Raw genomic sequence first — 23,775 nt, forward strand, 5'->3', positions numbered from 1 at the left:
TGCAATGAATCCATATCTTTCAGTACTCATTCTAAACGTCAGTGGACTCAATGCTCCAATCAAAAGACATAGGGTAACAGAATGGATAAGAAAACAAGATCCACCTATATGCTGTTTACAAGAGACCCACTTTAGACCGAAAGACACCTTCAGATTGAAAATAAGGGGATGGAGAACCATCTATCATGCTAATGGTCAACAAAAGATAGCCCAAGTAGTCATACTTATATCAGACAATCTAGACCTTAAAACAAAGACTGTATCAAGAGATGCAGAAGGGCATTATATCATAATCAAGGGGTCTATCCACCAAGAAGACCTAAAAATTGTAAACATTTATGCGCCAAATGTGAGAGCACCCAAACATATAAATCAACTAATCACAAACAAACAACAAAAAAACCCATCGATAGTAATACCATAATAGTAGGACACTTCAACACCCCACTCACAGCAATGGACAGATCATCTAATCAAAAATTCAACAAGGAAACAATGACTTTGAATGACACACCAGACCAGATGGACTTCACAGATATATTCTGCACATTTCATCCTAAAGCAGCAGAATATACATTCTTCCCCAGTGTACATGGAACGTTCTCCAGAATAGACCATATACTGGGACACAAATCAGCCCTAACTAAGTACAAAAAGATCAAGATCATACCGTGCATATTTTCAGACCACAACGCTATGAAACTCGAAATCAACCACAAGGAAAAATTTGGAAAGGTAACAAATACTTGGAGACTTAAGAACATCCTACTAAAGAACGAATGGGTTAACCAAGAAGTTAAGAGGAAATTAAAAAGTGTATGGAAGCCAATGAAAATGATAACACCACAACCCAAAACCTCTGGGACTCAGCAAAGGTGGTCATAAGAGGAAAGTATATAGCAACAGGCCTTCCTAAAGAGGGAAGAAAGGTCTCAGATACACAACCTAACCTAATGCCTTAAGGAGCTGGAAAAAGACCAGCAAACACAACCCAAAACCAGCAGAAGACAGGAAAAAATAAAGATTAGAGCAGAAATTAATGCTATCGAACCCAGAAAATAGTAGAACAGATCAATGAAACCGGAAGCTGGTTCTTTGAAAGAATTAACAAAATTGACAAACGACCAACCACTTTAATCAAGAAGAAAAAGGAAAGGACCTAAATACATCAAATCAAGAATGAAACAGGAGCGATCAGAACCAACACAGCAGAAATAAAACCAATAATAAGAAAATATTTGAGCAATTATATGCCAATAAAATGGGCAATCTGGAAGAAATGGGCAAATTCCTAGAAACATAAACACTACCAAAACTGAAAACAGGAAGAAATAGAAAATTTGAACAGACCCATAACCAGTAAGGAAATCGAATTAGTAATCAAAAATCTGCCAAAAAAAAAAAGGGGGTCCAGGGCAGGATGGCTTTCCAGGGGAATTCTACCAATCATTTAAGGAAGAGTTAACACCTATTCTCTTGAAGGTGTTCCAAAAAATAGAAATGGAAGGAAAACTCCCAAACTCTTTCTATGGAAGCCAGCATTACCTTGATTCCAAAACCAGACAGAGACCCCACTAAAAAGGAGAACTATCGACCAATTTCCCTGATGAACATGGATGCAAAAATCCTCACCAAATATTAGCCAACCAGACCCAACAATACAGTTAAAAAATTATTCAACACGACCAAGTGGGAATTATCCCTGGGATGCAGGGCTGGTTCAATACCCGCAAAACAATTAACGTGATTCATCACATCAAGAAAAGAAAACACAAGAACCATATAATCCTCTCAATAGATGCAGACAAAGCATTTGACAAAAAACAGCATCCTTTCTTGATAAAAATGCTCAAGAAAGTAGGAATAGAAGGATCGTTCCTCGAGATCATAAAAGCCATATATGAATGACCCAACGCTAAGATCATCCTCAATGGGGAAAAACTGACAGCTTTCCCCCTAAGGTCAGGAACAAGACAGGGATGTCCACTCTTACCACTGTTATTCAACGTATTATTGGATATCTTAGCCTCTGCAATCAGACAACGCAAAGAAATAAAAGGCATCCAAATCAGCCATGAGGAGGTGAAACTTTCACTTTTCACAGATGACATGATACTCTATATGGAAAACCCAAAAGATTCCACAAAAAAACTGTTAGAATTAATTCATGAATTCAGCAAAGTTGCAGGACATAAAATCAATCACAGAAATCGGTTGCATTCTTATACACCAACAATGAAGTGACAGAAAGAGAAATCAAGGCATCGATCCCATTTACAGTTGCACCAAAAACCATAAAATACCTAGAAATAAACCTCACCAAAGAGGTGAAAAATCTATATGCTGAAAATTATAGAAAGCTTAGGAAAGAAATTGAAGAAGACACAAAAAATGGAAAAAGATTCCATGCTCCTGGATAGGAACAACAAATATTGTTCAAATGTCGAAACTACCCAAAGCAATCTACATATTCAATGCAATCCCTATCAAAGTAACACCAGCATTCTTCACAGAGCTAGAACAAATAATCCTAAAATTTGTATGGAACCAGAAAAGACCCCGAATAGCCAAAGCAATCTTGAAAAAGAAAACCAAAGCAGGAGGCATCACAATCCCAGTCTTCAAGCTATACTACAAAGCTGTAATCATCAAGACAGTATGGTACTGGCACAACAACAGACACTCAGATCAATGGAACAGAATAGAGAACCCAAACATGGACCCACAAACGTATGGGCAACTAATCTTTGACAAAGCAGGAGGGAATATCCAATGGAATAAAGACAGTCTCTTCAGCAAGTGATGCTGGGAAAACTGGACAGTGACATGCAGAAGAATGAACCTGAACCACTTTCTTACACCATACACAAAAATAAGCTCAAAATGAATGAAAGACCTCAATGTAAGAGAGGAAGCCATCAAAATCTGAGAAGAAAGCAGACAACAACTTCTTTGGCCTTGGCCACAGCACCATCTTACTCAGGAAGTCTCTGGAGGCAAGGGAAACAAAAGAAAAAATCAACTACTGGGACCTCGTGAAAATTAAAAGCTTCTGCACAGCAAAGGAAACAATCAGAAAAACTAAAAGCAAGCAACAGAATGGGAGATGATATTTGCAAATGACATACCAGATAAAGGGTTAGTATCCAAAATCGATAAAGAACTTATCAAACTCAACACCCAAAAAACAAAGAGTCCAGTGAAGAAATGGGCAAAAGACATGAATAGACACTTCTCCAAGGAAGACATCCAGATAGCCAAGTGACACATGAAAACATGCTCAACATCACTCATCATCAGGGAAATGCAAATCAAAACCACAATGAGATACCACCTTACACCTTTCAGAATGGCTAACATTAACAACTCAGGCGACAACAGATGTTGGTGAGGATGCAGAGAAAGAGGATCTCTTTTGCATTGTTGGTGGGAATGCAAGCTGGTGCGGCCACTCTGGAAAACAGTATGGAGGTTCCTCAAAAAACTAAAAATAGAATTCCCCTACCACCCAACAATTGCAGTACTCAGCATTTATCCATGGGATATAGGTTTGCTGTTTCAAAGGGGCACATGTGTCCCCATGTTTATAGCAGCACTATCAACAATAGCCAAAGTATGGTAAGAGCCCAGACGTCCATCGATGGATGAATGGATAAAGAAGATGTGGTATATATATATATATATATATATATATATATATATATATATACATATGTGTGTATATACATACATACACACACACACACACACACACACAATGGAGTATTTCTTGGCAATCAAAAAAATGAAATCTTGCCCTTTGCAACTACGTGGAGGGAACTGGAGGGTATCATGCTAAGTGAAATTAGTCAAAGAAAGACAAACATCATATGACTTCACTCATATGAGGACTTTAAGAGACAAACAGATGAACATAAGGGAAGGGAAACAAAAGTAATATAAAAAGAGAGGGGGGAGGAAACAGAAGAGATGCATAAATTTGGAGAACAAACTTAGGGTTGCTGGAGGGGTTGTGGGAGGGGGGATGGGCTAAATGATTTAGGGGCATTAAGGAATCTACTCCTGAAGTAGTTTGCACTGTATGCTAACTAATTTGGATGTAAATTTTAAAAAATAAAAGATAAAATTAAAAAGTAAAGCATCCCACAGAAATTGTGAGAGAATTTGCGATTAAGAAGGGTGATAGAACCAAAAGAAAATGGTTTATTATATATTCCAAATCTATTTGCATATGAATAATGTAATAGCTAGATTTATCTTTCAACTCTGCCAAAATTAAGTTGTAAATAAAATAGAACCTGCTCAAAATCTGGCACAGGCTAAATTATTAGTCCAAATCCTAGGGCTTTGTGATGCAATTCATATGTTTTACAACTACTATGCTCTTTTGTTTTGTTTTGTTTTGTTCAATTTTAGAACATGTAAACATGCCTATTCCTTGAGATTAAGTCAGATACTTCTTTTGTTCTTTAGGCTTTCAACTGTTTACTAGGATATATGGATATTAAAATATTTCAAAATCCTTGAGAGCAGAAACTCCATCCTGAAGTCCTGACTTATGTCAGTAAATATTTGAGTCCTGTAATGCTACATTCTCTTGGGATGATTTCACCACCTGACGATTTGAAGAACATCATTCCAAGCTCAGCGTTAACATGTGATATGGCCAGTATTCAGATATAGCTAGAACTACTGTTTCATTTATCTTTTTTTTTAATTTAGTTATTTATTTTTAGAAAGAGAGAGAGGGAGAGAGAGAGAGAGAGAGAGAGAGAGAGAGAGAGAGAGAGAGAGAGAGAGAATCTCAAGCAGGCTCAAACCATCAGCGCAGAGCCCAACCCGGTACTTGAACACACAAACTGTGAGATCATGACCTGAGCTAAAATCAACAGTCAGATGCTTAACCGACTGAGCCACCCAGGTGTCCCTATTACATTAATCCTATTTCAATCTTTCAAATTCCCTTTTTTTTTTTTTTTTTTTTTGGTGCACTGAAATCTGACTGCAGTAGAGTTGCATTTTACACAGAGAGTATCTTTTGAGTGCAAAATGATACACCTTGATGGTATGGTCTTGAGTGAGGGCTTGGGATGTCAGATGTACTTATGGCAAAGCTGGTTGACTCCACAGAGTTCTGATTGGTTATCAGGTTCTGTTTGCAGGATGCGAAGGGTGAAGGTTATCTGTATTGCCCTCCGCAGTGGAAATCTCTGGAAACCTCTGTCTTATATTCTTAAATTTGTAATCTGCCGTATAGTGTACCATTTATCTGAACTATGACTTATATAAACAGAAAATTATCTATAAATTTCTAAAAACCATATGCCAGATATAAAGAAAAAGGGGCTGTATTTTAACTTTAAATTTTTAAAAATGTGGACAAGTCTGAAGTATTTATTTCAGAAGAATAATGTGGCACAAGAATTATCTGGAATAATATGGTCACAAATCTTTACATGAATATTTGTACCTGAAGCAATAGAAAAAAAGAAACATTTTAAAAACTGCAAAAAAAGAGTGGACTTTATAAACTAAAAATGAGTTAGATTCACCAATCCAGAGAACATACTTTCAGATGCACATGAAGACAGTAATTCTCCAGGTGTATTCTAGGGTCTGGAATTATCAGCATGACAAAAGAAACTTTTATAAATGCAAATTATCAGGCTCATTGCAGACCAAATGAATCCAAAGGGAGAAAGGTTAGCCAACTCATTGTAAAGATCTGCTCCCTAGTCCCCCAAGAGATTATGTTGCATGACACAGGTTGTGAATTACTGCTATAAACTATGGTGTAAGATATGGTAAATCATTCCCCACTCTTTCATCAGTGCAGGTAATCTTAAATTAAAAAAGAGAACAAAAACTCAACTGTACCAAGTATAAATTTGACATTTCATCTTGTAGCCCAAGTACAATTTTAAGTGACACCAAATTTAGTCTTTGTTCTCACATTTCTCTACTTCTATTTGTAGCTTTGATAATAGTTCAATGGAGTTTACCATGTATTTGTATACACTCTTAAACTGAGTTTTCCGTGATCGTGGCTCGTCAAGGTTAATTGTGACACCAATAATTTCTATTTCAGTGCTCATGGCTTGTGAGACTGCAGGTATGGCTGGCTTCTGACAGCATTCCAAGTGTAGAGCACCCTCTGCTCTCCAGTTGAGCCTAAGATACTAACAATACAGGGGTCACTGTGAAAAGCTAATTTTAGGTAGCTTCCGGAGGCTATGATTCTTGCCACAAAGTGGCTAATTATGAATTCTATGGCGTGAATGATACTTTTTTCTTCCTACTGTTACCTTGTTCCCAGTCTTGCCACCATATAAACCCAGTATAGCATATGGGCATTTGACATTGGCAACCTGGAAGGCTCAGAAGAAATGTAACATGTGAACTAAAATATCCATGAAATTGCTATAAAGGTTAATTTGAAGATGGGCAATTTTAGGCAAATGTTGAGACTGGGAAAACAATTTTTGCTCTAGTACAACTTTAATAGGACTTGTGTCGTGAAACTAAACTAAGATTTGAGAAGATTATACGAAAAAATGTTTACTTGTTGACATCAGATACCAGCAGTCTGATTACCATTTAGGACTTAAGTAGTGATAGTGTTTATTTAATAAATGTGTATATGCAATTTTGTGGTATATGGATGGGATTTTTTTGCATGCACATTTATGCATTCATAAAATTCATAGTGTCTTTTGTTTTTTTTTTCATTGTACACACTTTCAGATTTTCTTTGGGCCTCTTGCTAGCACTCCCAGTGGCAACCATGTGTTCACATGGTGCCATTATTCTCATAGTTGAATCTGAGTACCTATTGTGAATTTGTGAGGTGGCCAGAAGATATTAGATTTATACAATTTTTAAGGAGATGTACACGTAGCAAAGTGAAGTCACTTATGCAATAACTAAACTGACAGTTTTTCTTATTATAACACAGGAATTTCATTGAAATTAGGATCAAGAATTTGATTAAGTTGAATTCAAAGACACACTAAGGCTTGCTATTCCAGGTGTGGTCTGGAGACCATTAGCATCAGCGTCACCTGCATGCTCATCAGAAACACATAATCTGAGGAACCACCACAGACTGAAGTGGAATCTGTTTTGAACAAGATTCCAGATGATTGGTATGTTTATTAGAATTTCAGGCGCACAGACTGGGGAAAGATAAATAATATTTGATTTATCCAGTATATTGTTCTTTACCACCAAAAACGAACATGCACTTTGATTTACTGAGGTTTTCAACAGCCACGTTGGGGATTAAAGTTCACAGAAATTATCGCGCTGTCAGTAATCACAGATATAAGTATATCTCATAAAAGTATAGCCTCTTCATTGTTGTTGTTGCTGTTGTTTTTATATGTACTATTCTAGGACCCCTTTAATAGCTATTTGATACTGAGCAAGTTAGTTTTCTCCTGCTTAACTTCCTCATCTATAAAATGGGGATAACAATAATATTTAATTGGGGCGCCTGGGTGGCTCAGTCGGTTAAGCGGCCGGCTTTGGCTCAGGTCATGATCTTGCGGTCCGTGAGTTCCAGCCCCGCGTCGGGCTCTGTGCTGACAGCTTGGAGCCTGGAGCCTGCTTCCGATTCTGTGTCTCCCTCTCTCTGACCCTCTTCCGTTCATGCTGTGTCTCTCTCTGTCTCAAAAATAAATAAACATTAAAAAAAATTTAAAAAAATAATATTTAATTATAAGGCTGTAGTGAGGATTACATGAATTATGCGTGTAAAATATTTAGAAGAGTGTCATACACATAGAAAGCACTCAACATTTAGTCTTAATATTGTTTTGTTTTGTTTTTTAATTTTATGTCAGGCACCAATGTTAGGCCACTGGTTGCATGAAGTTTTTGATTGTAGGCTCCAGAGAAATGCATGGGCCACCCCTGAGGTCTGCCATATCTCAGCCAAGTTCAGCCAGGGCAGCCGAAGGTATAATAGCGGTACCCATGATCAGTACTATTTTATAGCCCCCTTCATCAAAGAGGTATAGCAAACCCTCAGAAAGATGGCTGATGGCATTAAAGATAAGACATGAAAGAAACAGAACTTTCTCAAGGACGTATTTTTTTTTTTTTTTTTTTTTTTTTTGTCTGATGGGATTTACAGAAAGCATGGTATTCTTGAAAGAGAAATCTGGCCAGAGGGGATAAACCTCACTTGGTATTCTGGCCACTCCAGGTATTGACACATCTCTTGATTTTTAAAACAGTGTGTTTTTACTTAGTATCAATTTTTCTAGAAGATTTACTTAGGATCAAACTTGTAGAAATATGATTATTTTAGAATAGTTGTATCCCTTGCTTAAATGTAATAACAAAAAATGTACAGGCTGGGTCTTTGAAAAAGCAATTTCAGATAATGTTTCACAGAGAATTATAATGAATCAGTGTAACATTGCTTTCTTCTTAAAAAGAAAAAAATAAAGATAAGAAAATACAGCTAAAAACAACTCTTTGAAAATGAAGACTCTTTTTATGTTTGGCATGTTGAAAGTGAAGATAGTTTATGGCAGCATTTATGGAATACCCAAGACTGTCTACAAATGCAAAGTGAATAACAACGATGATGATCGCATTAGAAACAAATGCTATTATACATGGGCGTTTGTGAAGTGCAAATGACTACATGCATTGCTTCTGATCCTAATAGCAAAGTAGGTGTTATTATTATTATCAGGTGGTATCATTTCTCTTTTAAAGATATTGTATATAATGACCAGAGAAGTTATATAACTTGTCCCAGGTCTCTGACAAGGTAGTACAGTACCAAGAGATAACCAGATGGGCCACTCCCGTTGGTCTACATCAATGTCTTTTCTTAAGCTAGGCCAGAGAAACTTGTCCTCTAAGAATAACACTTGTGCTTTTCCCCAAACCAAATTGCTGCACTAATTTTTATATTGACGTCCAGAGCCTCCACTCTATCGGTACTAGAGGAAGTAAGCATTCAACCCAGGTGCATATGTATAATTCTAAAATCCCTACTCTTAAAAATTCATTATTTTGCAATTGGCCATTTTTGACAGTGACCACTGTAGACATTCTCATTTGCTAGACAACTAGTTCTATAGAAGAAACACTATTTCTATTTCTATTAGCATCACCTGAAACATCGGGCAAGAAAATGCATAGCATTAGTTGTCCTGCACATCAGATATGTATGATGCTCTTCCGTGTTTCTTCTGAAAAATCTGGCTCCTTAGTGTATAAATTGTTGGTGGTTGGTGTAGGTTTGCTAATGATTTAAAGACAAGACATAGTCAAGTTTCTCGCATTAGAGGTATGCAGGATTGCTTAGAAGCGGATCTCTCTTTTCCAAAATAAAATAAACAGAAGCCACTGGAGGGAGGATTTATATTTGACTTGAATCTCATCACAATCTTTTTTTCTCCCAGGGGAAAAATAAAGGGAACATTAAGCCCATTATGCTTGAATAAACTTTTGAATTTGCAAGACGTGAGCAACCAAATTTCAATTTACATCAGAACGATTAAATATAATTGTTTCTAAATCCTTGTAAGACAGGGCTCAGGACAACCATTTCTCTAAATCTATGGTTTTTATACAAATCATTTTCTAACTGCTCTCTGTATTTATAACTCTGTGACTTTTCTCGTGAACTTCTTTTCTTTAAAGTTTTGATTTTTGCAGCCTGTTTCATTTTTTTGAAAGTTCAAAACTGACATTTGGCAAAGAGGTTCCCAATTCACCTGAATTCAAGAGAAAAAGGGATGTGTTACCAAACTGCCTAATATCCACACAGCATGGAGTGAATGCTTATTGAAGGTAGGAGATAACTTACAGGAGGAAATAGAAAGAAGAGATATAGCTAACATTTACAGAAACTACTTATGAAACCCCAGGAAGTGTCTTTAGAACAATAACACCTTGGGAGTGACATTCCTGAGTCCATTTCCTAGGAAGCATCACTGTGCGTGCGTGTCCAGAGAAGCCGGCTTCAGAGTTTTGCATGGGGGAGATAGAGTTCTGCCAGATGGGCACACACAGTGTGGGATATACACCAGTGCCGTGTCTGTGCTGATTCCGTCTGTGCAGCATATGGGATGAGGCTGTGCCTTTGATGAGAAACAAGCCTGTAAGATAAATACGACTCATCCTTGCAGATACATGGGAACAAAAGAAATATAAGAAATCCAAGCAGAAACCTTGATAGATTTGGCCACACATAAATTTTAAATGTCCACGCATTAAAACACATTAAACGGGGCATTTCAATAGAAAAATACGGTAAGAAATATAAGCTGACAATATAAGCTCAAGACATAAAAGACAACCTATGAAGGAGCCTTGAAATGTATTGAACTTCACTTGTAATCAAACAAAAAAGGAACGCAATTAAAATAACAATGAAACCCCATTGGTAAAGACCAAAAGAAGAGGGAATGAATGTTAGCAACAAGTAGGAAACTGGCCCTTTTATACATTGTTATTGAGAATGGAGGAAATACATGATAAATACACTTGAAAGAGAAACTATCTTATCTGTCTGCCTATCTATCTGTCTTAAGCTTAAAGTGTCTGTGATTTTGATACAGTAATATCATGTACTGGAATTTGTCAAAAAGACAGTTACAAATACACACACACACACACACACACACACATATATATTTGGAATTTCATTATTGTATTTTTTGGTAAATGTTAAAAATGGAAATAGAGACAACCTAAGTGTTAGAGTTTATATATGTGTATTATTTCATTGCAAATTTTCCTGACATGATTCATGAAAGTAGTCAAAAACATAGTTTTAAAGAAGGTGTAAGGATATAGTGGTTATAATTACAATTATTATTGATTTAAAAAGTTTACAACACAACATATACCACATAAGGTTAATTATGTAATTATAACATGAAAATTCAGAACCAAAAATTTTAAAAATGGCTGTGTCTGGGTTATAGAATATTTTTTGTTACTCTTTTATCAAATTCACAAAGGTAAATGTGTCTAATGTACTGAAAGTTATATAATAATGTGCAAAAATTTCCTAAACTGAATCTTTTTAACTTCTAGATTTAATTGCAGGAGATGATAAATTAAAAATAGATTTTTGTTTTCAGGTCTGGGGGATACATCCATAAAAATAGATAATATTCTTACATCACTATTTATCTCTCTGGGTGATGATGATTCAGCTCATTTATATCCTGCCCACCCACTCATTCCTTTTCCTACCAATAGAATCATATCCTGCAGTTTAATTTTTCAGTTGGTTAAAATATTAAATAAAAACTTTTAAGCCACATTTTTATTAACTAGAAATTACCTCTACTCACTTTGTTAGAAGAGGTTATAACTGCCCTATTCCTTCATTCTCTTGCTCTCTACTATTCTGTATCTGACATTTATAATATTATTTTGTATCTGTAAGACAACAGCTATTCTGTAACCACATTGTGTAGAGATTGACTCTCATATTAGAAAAAAATTGGCAAGTATAATGCTTGATTATGACTATGTCATATTTGTCACTTCAAGGCCAAGTGTTTGATTCCTCTTTGGCTATGCTGTCATGATCACTGGGCAGTAAAGTAGAATGTTCCTCAGATCAAATGCATTTTCTTACATGCCATGGAAGCCATGAGAAAGAACTTTGTAATATGGCTATGTATATATGTATGTATACACACACACACACACACACACACACACATATATATATACACACACATATGGCTATACACACACACACACACACACACACACACACACTGGAATACTACTGGGCGATGAAAAATAATGAAATCTTGCCATTTGCAACAAAATGGATGGAACTAGAGGGTATCACATTAAGTGAAATAAGTCAGTCAGAGAAAGACAGCTATCATATGATTTCACTCATATGTGGAACTGAGAAACTTGACAGATGACCATAGGGGAAGGAAAGGAAAAATAATATAAAAATAGAGAAGGAAGCAAACCAGAAGAGACTCTTAAATACAGAGAACAAACTGAAGATTGAGGGGGTGGAGAGGCAGGGGGTCGATTACATGGCTAATGGCATTAAGGAGGACACTCTTTGGGATGAGCACTGGGTGTCATATGTAAGAGATGAATAACTGGGTTCTACTCCTGCAGCCAAGACTACACTGTATGATAACTAACTTGAGAATAAAACAAAAAACAAAAAACAAAAAGCAAAAAAGAATTGAGCCTTGTAAACCTTCAACTACAGGGAGCAGAGTAACCAAGGATCCTGGCTGCTGTGCTCTGAAATCAGTGCTGGCACTGCATAAATCCTGAAGCCAGATTCCCTGGGGGATGCTCCTGGCCAAGGACTGCACAAAGGAGGGTCCCGGAGGCAGGCCAGTCCTGGATCACATAGCACTCTTCTCTGGGCTGCTGCTAGAACTACCTGAAGGGCTACTGCATCTCCCTTAGACATTGTAGATGCTCCTACCATAACTTCCTTCCCTGTTTTCCTCTTTCAAATTTGCCTAGCCCTCTGAAAGCCCTTCCAGCTGCCCAGCTCCTTGCCCACTTTCTCACAGGATCACTTACCCTAATCAAATCTGTTCAGGGGGAAGCTTACTATGCCCTCTACTTCTCTGGTTCCCTAACACAGATGCCAATATTTCCTCAAAATGATGAGATATTTTAATTTGCTTTTATTTTAATCCTTGGTTTTCTATGTTTCCTTAGTGATATCATTATACTAATTATTAATGATATCAGTCATTATTTTATGTATTGTTCATTAATTATTAATTAAAATATTAATATACTATTCTATTAATAATGAAGTAACCATTTCCCTTTAATCTATGTTTTATTACATAACTTTTTTCAAAGTCTCAGTTATAGTGTCAATTCTGATGCATACCATTTCTTTTATTTTTATTTATTTTTTATTTTTTTTTTAATTATTTTTTTTTTCAACGTTTATTTATTTTTGGGACAGAGAGAGACAGAGCATGAACGGGGGAGGGGCAGAGAGAGAGGGAGACACAGAATCGGAAACAGGCTCCAGGCTCTGAGCCATCAGGCCAGAGCCCGACGCGGGGCTCGAACTCCCGGACCGCGAGATCGTGACCTGGCTGAAGTCGGACGCCTAACCGACTGCGCCACCCAGGCGCCCCTTATTTTTATTTTTAATTAAACATGTTTATTTGTTTTTGAGAGTGAGAGAGACAGAGAATGAGCAGGGGAGGGGCAGAGAGAGAGGGAGACACAGAATCGGAAGCAGGCTCCAGGCTCCAAGCTGTTAGCACAGAGCCCCACTCGGGGCTTGAACTCAGGAATGGTGAGATCATGACCTGAGCCAAAGTTGGAGGTGTAACCAATGAAGCCAGCCAGGCACCCTTGATGCATACCATTTCTTCATGCCCATGACCCCCTTCCCGGAGAACTCTGCTTTCGTGCTTTGACTCTTAATCTAGAATTTTCTTTTTCTGATCTCCAGGTTTGAAATCACTATTGACTGGATCTCAGGATCTTTTATTCCTCATTTTTTTTCTGAGGCACATACGTAACTAATTTCCTAAGAAAGGATGTGCCAGAATTAAATTTCCAAGTTTTGGAATTTTGTAATGGCTTTGTTCAGACTCAGATATTATTGATAACCTGTCAGGATCTTCAATTCTAGGCAGAAAATACTTATCCCTCAGAAGGTAGAAGGCCTTGTTCTACTGTCTTCTAATATATAGTTTTGCTAATAAGAATTCTGAGAACAGTTTATTTTATTTTTTGTTCGGTTTGTTTTCTTTTGATTATTGATAATCTTTTTCTCCTCTCTGAATTCTCTTATAATCTTTTCTATATTATTCACATGTTCAATTTTACAGCAATATACATAAAGGTATGCATTTTGTGCATATGTGTACAATTGGTAAAAATACTATTCAGATCCCATTTTATAGATGCCTGTATTCCATTTTCTTTGTTGTCCTTTTCTCAAATACCATCAGTTCGAGAATCAGGCGCATGTGTTTCTCTTCTATGTCTTGTTTAACCTCCATTCTCAGGGGTTTTTTATTTGGTTGATACAGAAAGTATAGCCCCTATTTATTTATTCCATGGCTTCTCTGACATTTCTTATGAACCTCATGCCACTGGTAAGGAAACAGATATTTCAGATAACGATATCAGTTTTTTTTCCTGTTAAAATAATTTATTCATAGTTATCTTACCACCAGGGCTGATTTAAATAGTTCTTTTCATATAGATGAGTGTCTTTTAGACTGTGTTCCCCCCTCTCTTCCCCAAAATGGCAGCTGTATATAAGAGGTTCTTGTTGTGTCCTTGTTGTTGTTAAGAGGATCTCAGGTTCATGAATTTCTGTGCTAGTTTCTGTCATAGGGGCTGCTGTGCTATGACTACTGGATAGGTAACCACTGTCTTTGGACTGGCTCTGTTTGGCATTTTGTGGGACATGCCTATAACTGCAGCGAGGATCTATGGTTCTTGTTCTGTGTGTCTGAAAGTCATCATATTCTAGACTTCTTTTTTCTAACCTTCAGCCTGTAAATTTTTACTCCTACGCTCAGCCCTTTCTTTTTATTTTGTGAAATAAGCAATTATTTCCCAACTGCCAGTTCCCGGCACATAGGTTGGGGGTGGAGGTAGAGAATTATCCCTGTATCTTCACTAATTACCTCACCCAACATTCTCATTCTTCACTTGCATAATCCCTCTGACACCTTGGTTGGCAGGGCCCTAATGTTCTTCAGTGGACCCATGGCTTTCTCCATGCTAGGTCAACAGCAACAGCACACTTGCTTTATATGTTCAGGCTTCCCAGTACATATTTGGTAGTATCTGAAACCTGTACTTTGCTAAGATTAGGACCTAATGGACATAGCGTCAGTTAGGAAGGGAGACCTCTTCATACAACCACTATCTTCCTTCTTCCTTTAATAATCCTCAAGGTCGGAAAGGAGCAGCCCTTTCATTTATTTTTTTTCTTCTTTCAGGCCAGTCTCATTATGCAGCCCAGTGGCAGGTAGAATCAACAGGGAAACCAGTTCTGTGGTAGAAAAGCACAGATCAGGAGGTGTTTTAAGAATATTGTATTTACCACTGGACTTTTAGGTGTCCTCTGAGGAACACTTCTATATTCCCCTCCTGAGTGTGGAATTTATTGAAAAATAATACAGAGAAGTCAGATAAGTGGAGAAAAATGGCATTTTTATGACTAACAGAGCTGTTTGGTGAATGTGGCTTCAAGAATATGGCCATTTGACTCTGCATTGACAGTAAAGAGCCTGCTTGGGGTTCTCTCTCTCTCCCTCTCTCTTTGCCCCTCCCCTATACACACGTGCTCTCTTTCTCTCAAAATAAATAAATAAACTTAAAAACCTGGTATGCTTAAATAAAAATTGGTTTAAAAAAAGAATATAACCACTTGGATTTGGAAATGCTTCACCTCAGGGTTAAACGACTGACCCACACGATATTGGCAGCACTGAACAAAGATGGCATTTCCGACCAGGGAAAGCTTATCCTCTGGAGGAGTGGAAGAAGTAGGCACCCTGTGAGCTAGGTGTTCCAACAGGAGAACTTGGAGTACCCCGAGCCCATCAAGCAAATGTATCATTTCTCTGCCCTTAGAGGACAGGAAGGAGCACAGTGGAGTAGATGTCTTCTTCCCTGACCTTTATTCCTTGGGTTCTGAGGTAGGAATTTGTTCCTCTTTCATTGAAATATGAGGAATGGGAAATAAATATTCAGATTTTTTTTCTTGTTAGATTAAACGATTAATTCTATGATCACCCTGATTGCAGCTGCCCACTTGCATGGAGGAGAGGGGTGACTGATGAAGCTAGCCCTGTTTCCAACTTCATGATGCCCCTCCCCTAATGCCAGCCTGGCTTCTGTGTTCCTCCTCCTGGATTCACTGGCAGGAAGTTAGTTTCTTCCCCAGAGGGTTTTGAAAACGGTTAGAACCTTAGGGTTTCCGTCCAGAGGAATCAGCATCACTAGAGGCTCGTTAGAAATGCAGAATTTGTTAGAAATGCGAAATTTCAGACCCAGCCCCATCTACTGATTCTGTAGTTTAACAGGATCTCTAGGTAATTCTTATGTACATCGAAGTTGGAGAAGCACTAGTGTAGAACAAGTCATTAATTAAGTGATCTCAAAGGCTTTGCTACATCCTAAACTGAGTATTTCCTCTCAGTTTCCCAGCACAAATTACGCATGACTGCAATCTTCAATGTTCCTCATTGAGATTATGAAACGAAATTAAATGGTTGTGGATGAAGTAATCGATGAGATTAAATGGGAGCTAGTGGAAGAGACTGATGGCACTCGGTCACACATTCTCCATGTTTATGCAGTTCAGAAGAATACGTTCCAATCCCAAACGGAATCCCCTCCCCCAATAATGAATATAAAACTTGAAAATATATCAGAGTTCATAGTTACTGTTAAAGTAAAGAAATCAAATCCTTAAATTAAATTAATTAAAGAAATTAAATTAAGCTTTTTGACGCTGTGAGCTACTGTGGCTTTCTGCGATGCTCAGGCGGGTAACCCACGCTGAAGGCTGGCCAGCGGAGAGCTCGCTCTCGGCGGCTGCTGCCAGGACTGTCATCCCCTTACTCATACTGTCTTCTCACTCAGAAAGTGGCATTTGAGGCATATGTGCCTTTAGCGATGTGTGGAAATTTGCACTGATGATGGCCCAGTTCCCAGATCTGGAGATCTCTTTTTTCCTGTGTTATTGGGCATAACGCAAAAGAGGAAAAAATCCTCCTTGTGACCAATGTCTCCACACAACATTGCGAGGCCCTGACCGTCTTTTTTTTCTTTCACCTTTTGAATATTTCCAGTCCTGATTAGCATTTCTTTCTACCCTCTCTTTCTCTGCAGTGGGTGGCTATGTCTTTTTTAACTTTTGCTTCCTTTTACCCCTGCACTTTGAGGAAGGCTCTGCTGAGCCTTTTTAGCAATTTAGCCCGTGTTCACCTCTTTTTTTTTCTCTACCACATGTAAAGCAAGCAATTTTGCTAAATATAAAGATTTATTTTACCCTTTCTCTGGTAGTGTGAGACGTTTGCATTCCCTATCAGATTCTCTAGTTTTGTTTTGTGTGGCCCCTTTGTTTGATAGAGCAAATGAACGAATTCTGGGTCTGTAAAAAACATTGAATATTCAAATAAAATTATGTATTTTCACGTCTCTTCTGAATATTTGCACCAAGGGGACATTTTGCCCTCAGACCAGGGATGAATATGATTTATTACTATCCAGCCTGGTGTGGTGCTGGGTACCTGGTGACTCCTCCCTTTGCACCTGCTTCCTCCAAGCACAAGCAATACTTCCCCAACTATGTTAGCTGGGTGCCCTTGCCTCTCGTTCAGTAACTATATGGTTATATACACTGATGTCACTACTGGTCATTCCCTCTCAAAACCCTTCATACCTTCTCTACCAAACATTTCTAAAGTTTCCCTAACTATTCAGTCCTTATCTTAAAATTGTCATTCATCTTGTTTTGTAGATTCTTTACTTAATTTAATTAAGAGGACACCTCGCAATGTTTTTTTGGACTCTTTATTTGATGAGGATCCCAATCAGTAAGACCTTGCTTTTTTTCTGCTATTGTTTATTCATTCATTTGAGGGGAATCCAGTCACTCTTCCTGACCTACTGGAAGCCAAAACAGGTTCCCTTTTTTAATACCTTCCTGAAAACTAATGATACCAAAGTTTGTCTCTCTGCTTTCTAATCTGTATGGCTTGACCTCCAAGATCTCATTTGTCCTCTTTCAAAGGTGTGTATCCTCTCCTTTAAAATCACAGCATTTTTCTTGTGGAAATTCTCTCTTCTTCATGCTTAATGATTATATTTATTTATATTTATATTTGTACTTATTGTGTTTTCACACAATTTATTGTGTTTACACTACTCCTGATATCAAGACAAAAGAGTATTTTTAAGTCAATCTGGTCACTCCCAGATTTCCTGAAAATAAGATTCCTAGACACAGAATGTTCTAGATCAGGTTTTTTGAGTTGCCTTCTTACATCTTTGCAATTGCAATGATTTCATTGACATGTTTTTTTGTCATCAAAGTATGCCCCTTATAAATTAATGGCCTCTTTGTCATATTTTGCAATAAGATCTACTGAGGTCATGTGGATGGAGCCACAATCTTGATCTTTGAAATCTAACATTTTAATCAGAATTTTGGAAACAACTTAATTCAGGTTCTGTTCTGAGGCCGAATGAGGGACAGGTCTGACTCAAGAGAAAATATATGTTACTAAAAATTTGTACCCTCAGATGTTTTTCTTTTAACCCTTAATGTAGCTAAAAACTAGGTAAAAACCAGCAGAATACGGAACACCTGATCTGCCTCTATCTAGCTCACACGTTGGTCACTCTCTGAACTTCTCACTGGAAATTTAGCTTTGCAGTTATAAATTGTAATCTGAGGCAACGGCTGAGAAGCACAAGAAAAGCGGGGAGAATAATCCACATTTCAATGATTTCAATGTTAAGTTTAATGACTCTTTGCTTGTTTTAAATAAACATAATGTAGGTCTCAAAGTCTCCTTTGGTTCAATATGATTTATTTGCTACATAAAATCTGTATCAGCTTAGATGGGATTGTGTTTGGTCATGAAGGACCATCTCTTGCCTTAGGTTAGATCAGTGTCAGCAGCAGAGAATTCTATTCCTGCATATTAAGTTCTGTAGAACCCACATTTAATGTCAAAGGCCCATTAAAAACAGCACTGAACCTCTAAAAACAGCGAGGGGCGCCTGAGTGGCTCCGACAGTTAAGCGTCTGACGTCGGCTCAGGTCATAATGTTGTAGTTTGTGAGTTCAAGCCTGGCGCTGGGCTCTGTGCTGACAAGCTCAGAGCCCGGAGCCCGCTTCAGATTCTGTGCCTCCCCTTCTCTCTGCCCCTCCCATGCTCATGCTCTGTCTCTCTCTGTCTCTCAATAATAAATAAATGTTAAAAAGAATTAAAAACAGTGTATCCCCTATGGATAAGCCACTATGAAAGGCTGAATTCAAAGTGTCACATGACCTTTATATCCTAAAGATTTTCATTAGTACTACACCAAATTTCCATCATATTTGGTCCTCAAATCTGAGTACTTCTACATTTTTAAGGTTTCAAATCATACTAAAGGATGCTGAGTTTTTCTGAAACCAATAGAAAACCACTGCTTTCTACTTTTTTCGTATTTGAAATAAGACACAGAACAGAAAAATGAAATGTGAAATGCTAGGTTAATTATTGATAACGCTGAGTAGAGAAGAGAACATTAGTTAATTTGGCAAAATGTACTTGCTTATCCTTTACCCTAGAATTAGGTAAACTTAGTCATGCAGTCCCTAGTGCCACCGGACATCTGCACACCTCCCCTGCAGGCAGGGACAAGACTCTAAGCTTACTCCATAGAGCAAAAGAGGATGCATATGTCTTGCAAAGCAGCTGGGTGCAGGAGGAAACCTAGGAGGCACTGAGTCAACCACACTCATTTCTTTTCTTAAACGTATTAGTCAGATGTGTTTCTCCCACACATTTGTCTCCTGGGGAGTAGAGTATAAAGTCACTCTTTTCTATGAAAGTAAGAAAAAATGGGGAAAAAAACACCTCCACTGTATTATGCAAATATAGATGGAGACAATGGTTTTTGCATTCAGTTGGTTGTTCTTTTCATCAACTTTTTAGCCCGTTATTTTGGGAAATAATTGAAAGGAGTAAATATTGTCTTCTCCAAAGCATGAAAATATTAGTTTTTCTCATTTTGGCAGTGCTAATCAGTTCTCATTGATGGCTTATTTAGTTGTGCTCTTTGAGTGAAGAGGTGAGTGACAGGCCAACTAGATCACTGAGCAAATTTGTGTTTATCTGAGTGAGACAGGGGAGGGACATTTTCTTAATAAAGATGTGATTCCAGTCATAGCTCCACTACTTGACTTCGGGCAAATGGCAATCTTTTTATGCTTTTTATTTCAGTTCTTCAAAATGAACACAAGAATTCCATAAGCTCATTGTTATGACTAAATGAAGAAATATATATATATATATATATATATATACATACATACATATATATATATGTATGTATATATAAATTGCATAACACACTGCCTAACATATTACTGAAGTAAAATTGGCAATCTGGTTATTAATTATTACCAGCATCATTTAAAGACACAAAGTTACTTTATTTATTTGTTTATTTATTTATTTTGAGAGAGAATGCAGGAGCATAGGGAGGGAGGGGCAGAGAGAGAGAGAGAGAGAGAGAGAGAGAGAGAATCGCAACAGGCTCTGTGTTGTCAGCAGGGAGCTTGATGTAGTCTCTGTCTCACGAACCATGAGATCATGACCTGAGCCAAAAGCAAGAGTCGGTTTCTTAACCAACTGAGCCACCCACATGCCCCAAAACAAAGTTACTTTCTGATTTCATGTGTGTTAATATTTTCATACACACACATATAGATTAGATGTAGATATAGATATGTAGATAGATACAGATATAGATAGATATCATGCATAAAACTGATAATTATTGACAATTACTTCAATTCTCTCTTTTTTAATCTACACAAGATATTACTGCCATTAATCACTGTTTTGTCCTCCAATGAGCATAGACCTTTCTGTTATTTCTCTTTCTAGGCACCTAACTGATAATAGTTAAAATACATCTCACAAGATTCTGTCAACATCATTACGAAAAGCACATGATTCTGTCAACATTCACTGAGTCTCTGTGGACTCAGGAACAAATGCTACTGTGGCAGAATGTGTATCTCTGTGTGTATCTTTGAGGAGACAATGATAACTATAGTTTTGAGAACAAGGCACAAGAAAAAGAGGACAACTCAAGCATGATAAGGGCAAGTGAACTGCTTTAAAAGGATAATCAGGGGCGCCTGGGTGGCGCAGTCGGTTGAGCGTCCGACTTCAGCCAGGTCACGATCTCACGGTCCGTGAGTTCGAGCCCCACGTCAGGCTCTGGGCTGATGGCTCAGAGCCTGGAGCCTGTTTCCGATTCTGTGTCTCCCTCTCTCTCTGCCCCTCCCCCGTTCATGCTCTGTCTCTCTCTGTCCCAAAAATAAATAAACGTTGAAAAAAAAATTTTTAAAAGGATAATCAGAAGATGCAAATCTTAGTATTTTCTAGTTCCCCTATGAAAACTGGAGACATAAAACTTCCAAAAGTAATCTTCCAGACTGCCAATTAGATTGAGGATTATTTGGTAACCTTAATTTTGGTACATCTTCCTGGAGACATGAGGTAACAGATGAAGTGGGAGTTTGAGGGGAGGATAAAAACAGAGTTCTGCAAATTTCTTCTGGGCACAAGATTACAAGACACAATGATCTTTGTCACTGACTGAGGCCCAGATCTTCTTGGCCAAATATTATTCCAGAAAACTGTGAGGCAATGGCTTTTGTGATTGTTTTGAGCTTGTGGCCAAGTGGTGTTGTACTTAGTAATGAACAGACATCCTCAACACTGCTTCCGGCACTCATGTCTGCTACTCAGAAAAATGGAGAAGCTACTTCAGAAATTTTTGTTGTGTCTATGAAGAACACATCCTTGAAAATAACATGCATAACCAAATTGAAATTGTGGATGTTTAGATTAACTTCAGAATACTACATCCATCATATTTTGCTATCAATGTTTTCATCCTGGGGTCTCAAGCAGGGGTCTCTTGTCCTTGATTTATTAACAAAAGAAAACAAATAAAAATCCCAGCCCAAAGAACCACTTCCTTTTGGTTGCTACTGTGGAATATAGAGTTGATTTCAACTATGCCTAAAAATGCATACTATTTCATATATTTTTCAAGTTGATTTATTCATTTTGAGAGAGAGAGAGAGAGAGAGAGAGAGAGAGAGAGAGAGAAAGCATGAGCAGAGGAGGGGCAGAGAGAAAGAGAAGAGACAGAGAGAGAATCCCAAGCAGGCTCAGTGATGACAGTGTGGGGCTTGAACTCAGGAACTGTGAGATCATGACTTGAGCCAGGATCCAGATTGGGATGCTTAACCGACTGAGCCACCCAGCACCCTGACTATTTCATATTTTTAAGTAAAATATAAAAGTTACTTACATAAGTACACCTCTTTATTGTCAATTTCTTTAAAAATTTTTTTTAAATGTTTTATTTATTTTTGAGACAGAGAGAGACAGCATGAGCAGGGGAGGGGCAGAGACAGAGGGAGACATAGAATCCGAAGCAGACTCTGAGCTGTCAGCACAGAGCCCGATGTGGGGCTCGAACTCACAGACCGTGAGATTATGACCTGAGCGGAAGTTGGATGCTTAACTGACTGAGCCACCTAGGCACCCCTCTTTATTGTCAATTTGAGAGACTTCTGGGATAGAAGAAATACAAATCACATTGTTCTTACTTTCCTTCCCTACTATTAAGGAGAGTGATGGGGCTGCTTGCCTCTCAGCATATCTGCCAATGCTAGTTTACAATGGAAATTATGGTAAACTGACAAAAGTTATGCAGATGGTCCCTGACTTACAACAATAGTTCAACTCACGATTTTTTGTTTTGGGTTTTTTTGTTTTTGTTTTTGTTTGTCTTTGTGATGGTGCAAAAGCCATACACATTCAGTAGAAGACATACCTGCAATTTTGAATTTGGATCTTCTTCTAAGCCAGCAATAGGTGATACAATCCTCTCTCACAACACTGGGCAGGGGCAGTGAACCTCAGCTCCCAGTCAGCCATGTCATCAAGTGGGTCTACGACCTGTACCACTGACCACCATTCTGTACCCATACAACCATTCTGCTTTTTACTTTTAGTACAGTATTCAACACATTATGTGAGATTTTCATCATTTTATTAGAAAATAGTCTTTGAGTTGGAGGATTTTGCACAACTGTAGGCTAATGTAAGTGTTCTGATTCCGTTTAAGGTAGGCTGTGCTAGGCTAGAATGTTTGGTAGGCTATGTGTAATAAACACATTTTGACTTGTGCTTTTTTCAACTTATGATGGGTTTATCAGGATGTAACTTCATTGTAAGCCAATAAAGATCTGTACTAGTTATTTTGCAAAATCAAGATAAAAAATGCAGAATGCAGAAGTGTTGCATAATGTATGGAAAAATCTCCATTATGTACAAGTACTCTGTTTTAAGAGGTTCGAATCCAATTATAATAATCCAGAGTTCTTAGAGAATTTCATCAGAAAAATGTAAACCTCTGTCAAAAATCTTTGAAAAGCAAGGTGTTAGGATGGAACACTGTGAAATAATTGTATTGTGATGAAAGCTCTTGTTAATGGACCCCTTTCTGAGTTTGCCCTTTTGCTGAAGGCACACACAATTTTTGCCATTATCCCACAATGTATTATGGAGTGTAAGTCACAACTTGGTGTTAGTCAAAGTTTATAGTTCCAAGACTTATCTAATTTTGTTTAAAATTAGATTTCAAATATTCAGATGCAAATGATAAAGCATGTTGATAGCAGTGCCCTTTAGCTCTAGTTATTATGCTAAGGAAACAAGACATCAAAAAAGCAATTGCTTTGAGTAGAGAGGAAAATACACTGGAAATCTAGTCTGTGGCCTCTTTTTAAAATACATATTACAAAAACATTATTAAAATTATTAAAATTATCTAGAAAAGAGAATAATTCATAGTATGCCAAGCAACCTTAACATATGACATATATAGAATAATGCATGTTTTAATCGATGCATTTTTATTTTGTTTTCTAGTAGAGTGTTTTGACAGTATGACAAAGAGGTGCCACTATTTGCTGATTTATTTCCTAAG

At 37.6% G+C, this 23,775-nt stretch overlaps 1 long non-coding RNA gene across 1 annotated transcript in view; it reads right to left on the reverse strand.

Annotated features, from left to right (window-relative positions):
• The window catches only part of LOC122483940, a 121,167-nt gene that overhangs the window by 22,920 nt on the left and 74,472 nt on the right, over positions 1 to 23,775 (reverse strand). The gene's annotated exons all lie outside the window — the stretch shown is intronic.

Source organism: Prionailurus bengalensis, chromosome A1 (genome assembly GCF_016509475.1).
Source record: "Prionailurus bengalensis isolate Pbe53 chromosome A1, Fcat_Pben_1.1_paternal_pri, whole genome shotgun sequence".
In the NCBI taxonomy this organism is placed as follows: Eukaryota; Metazoa; Chordata; class Mammalia; order Carnivora; family Felidae; genus Prionailurus; species Prionailurus bengalensis.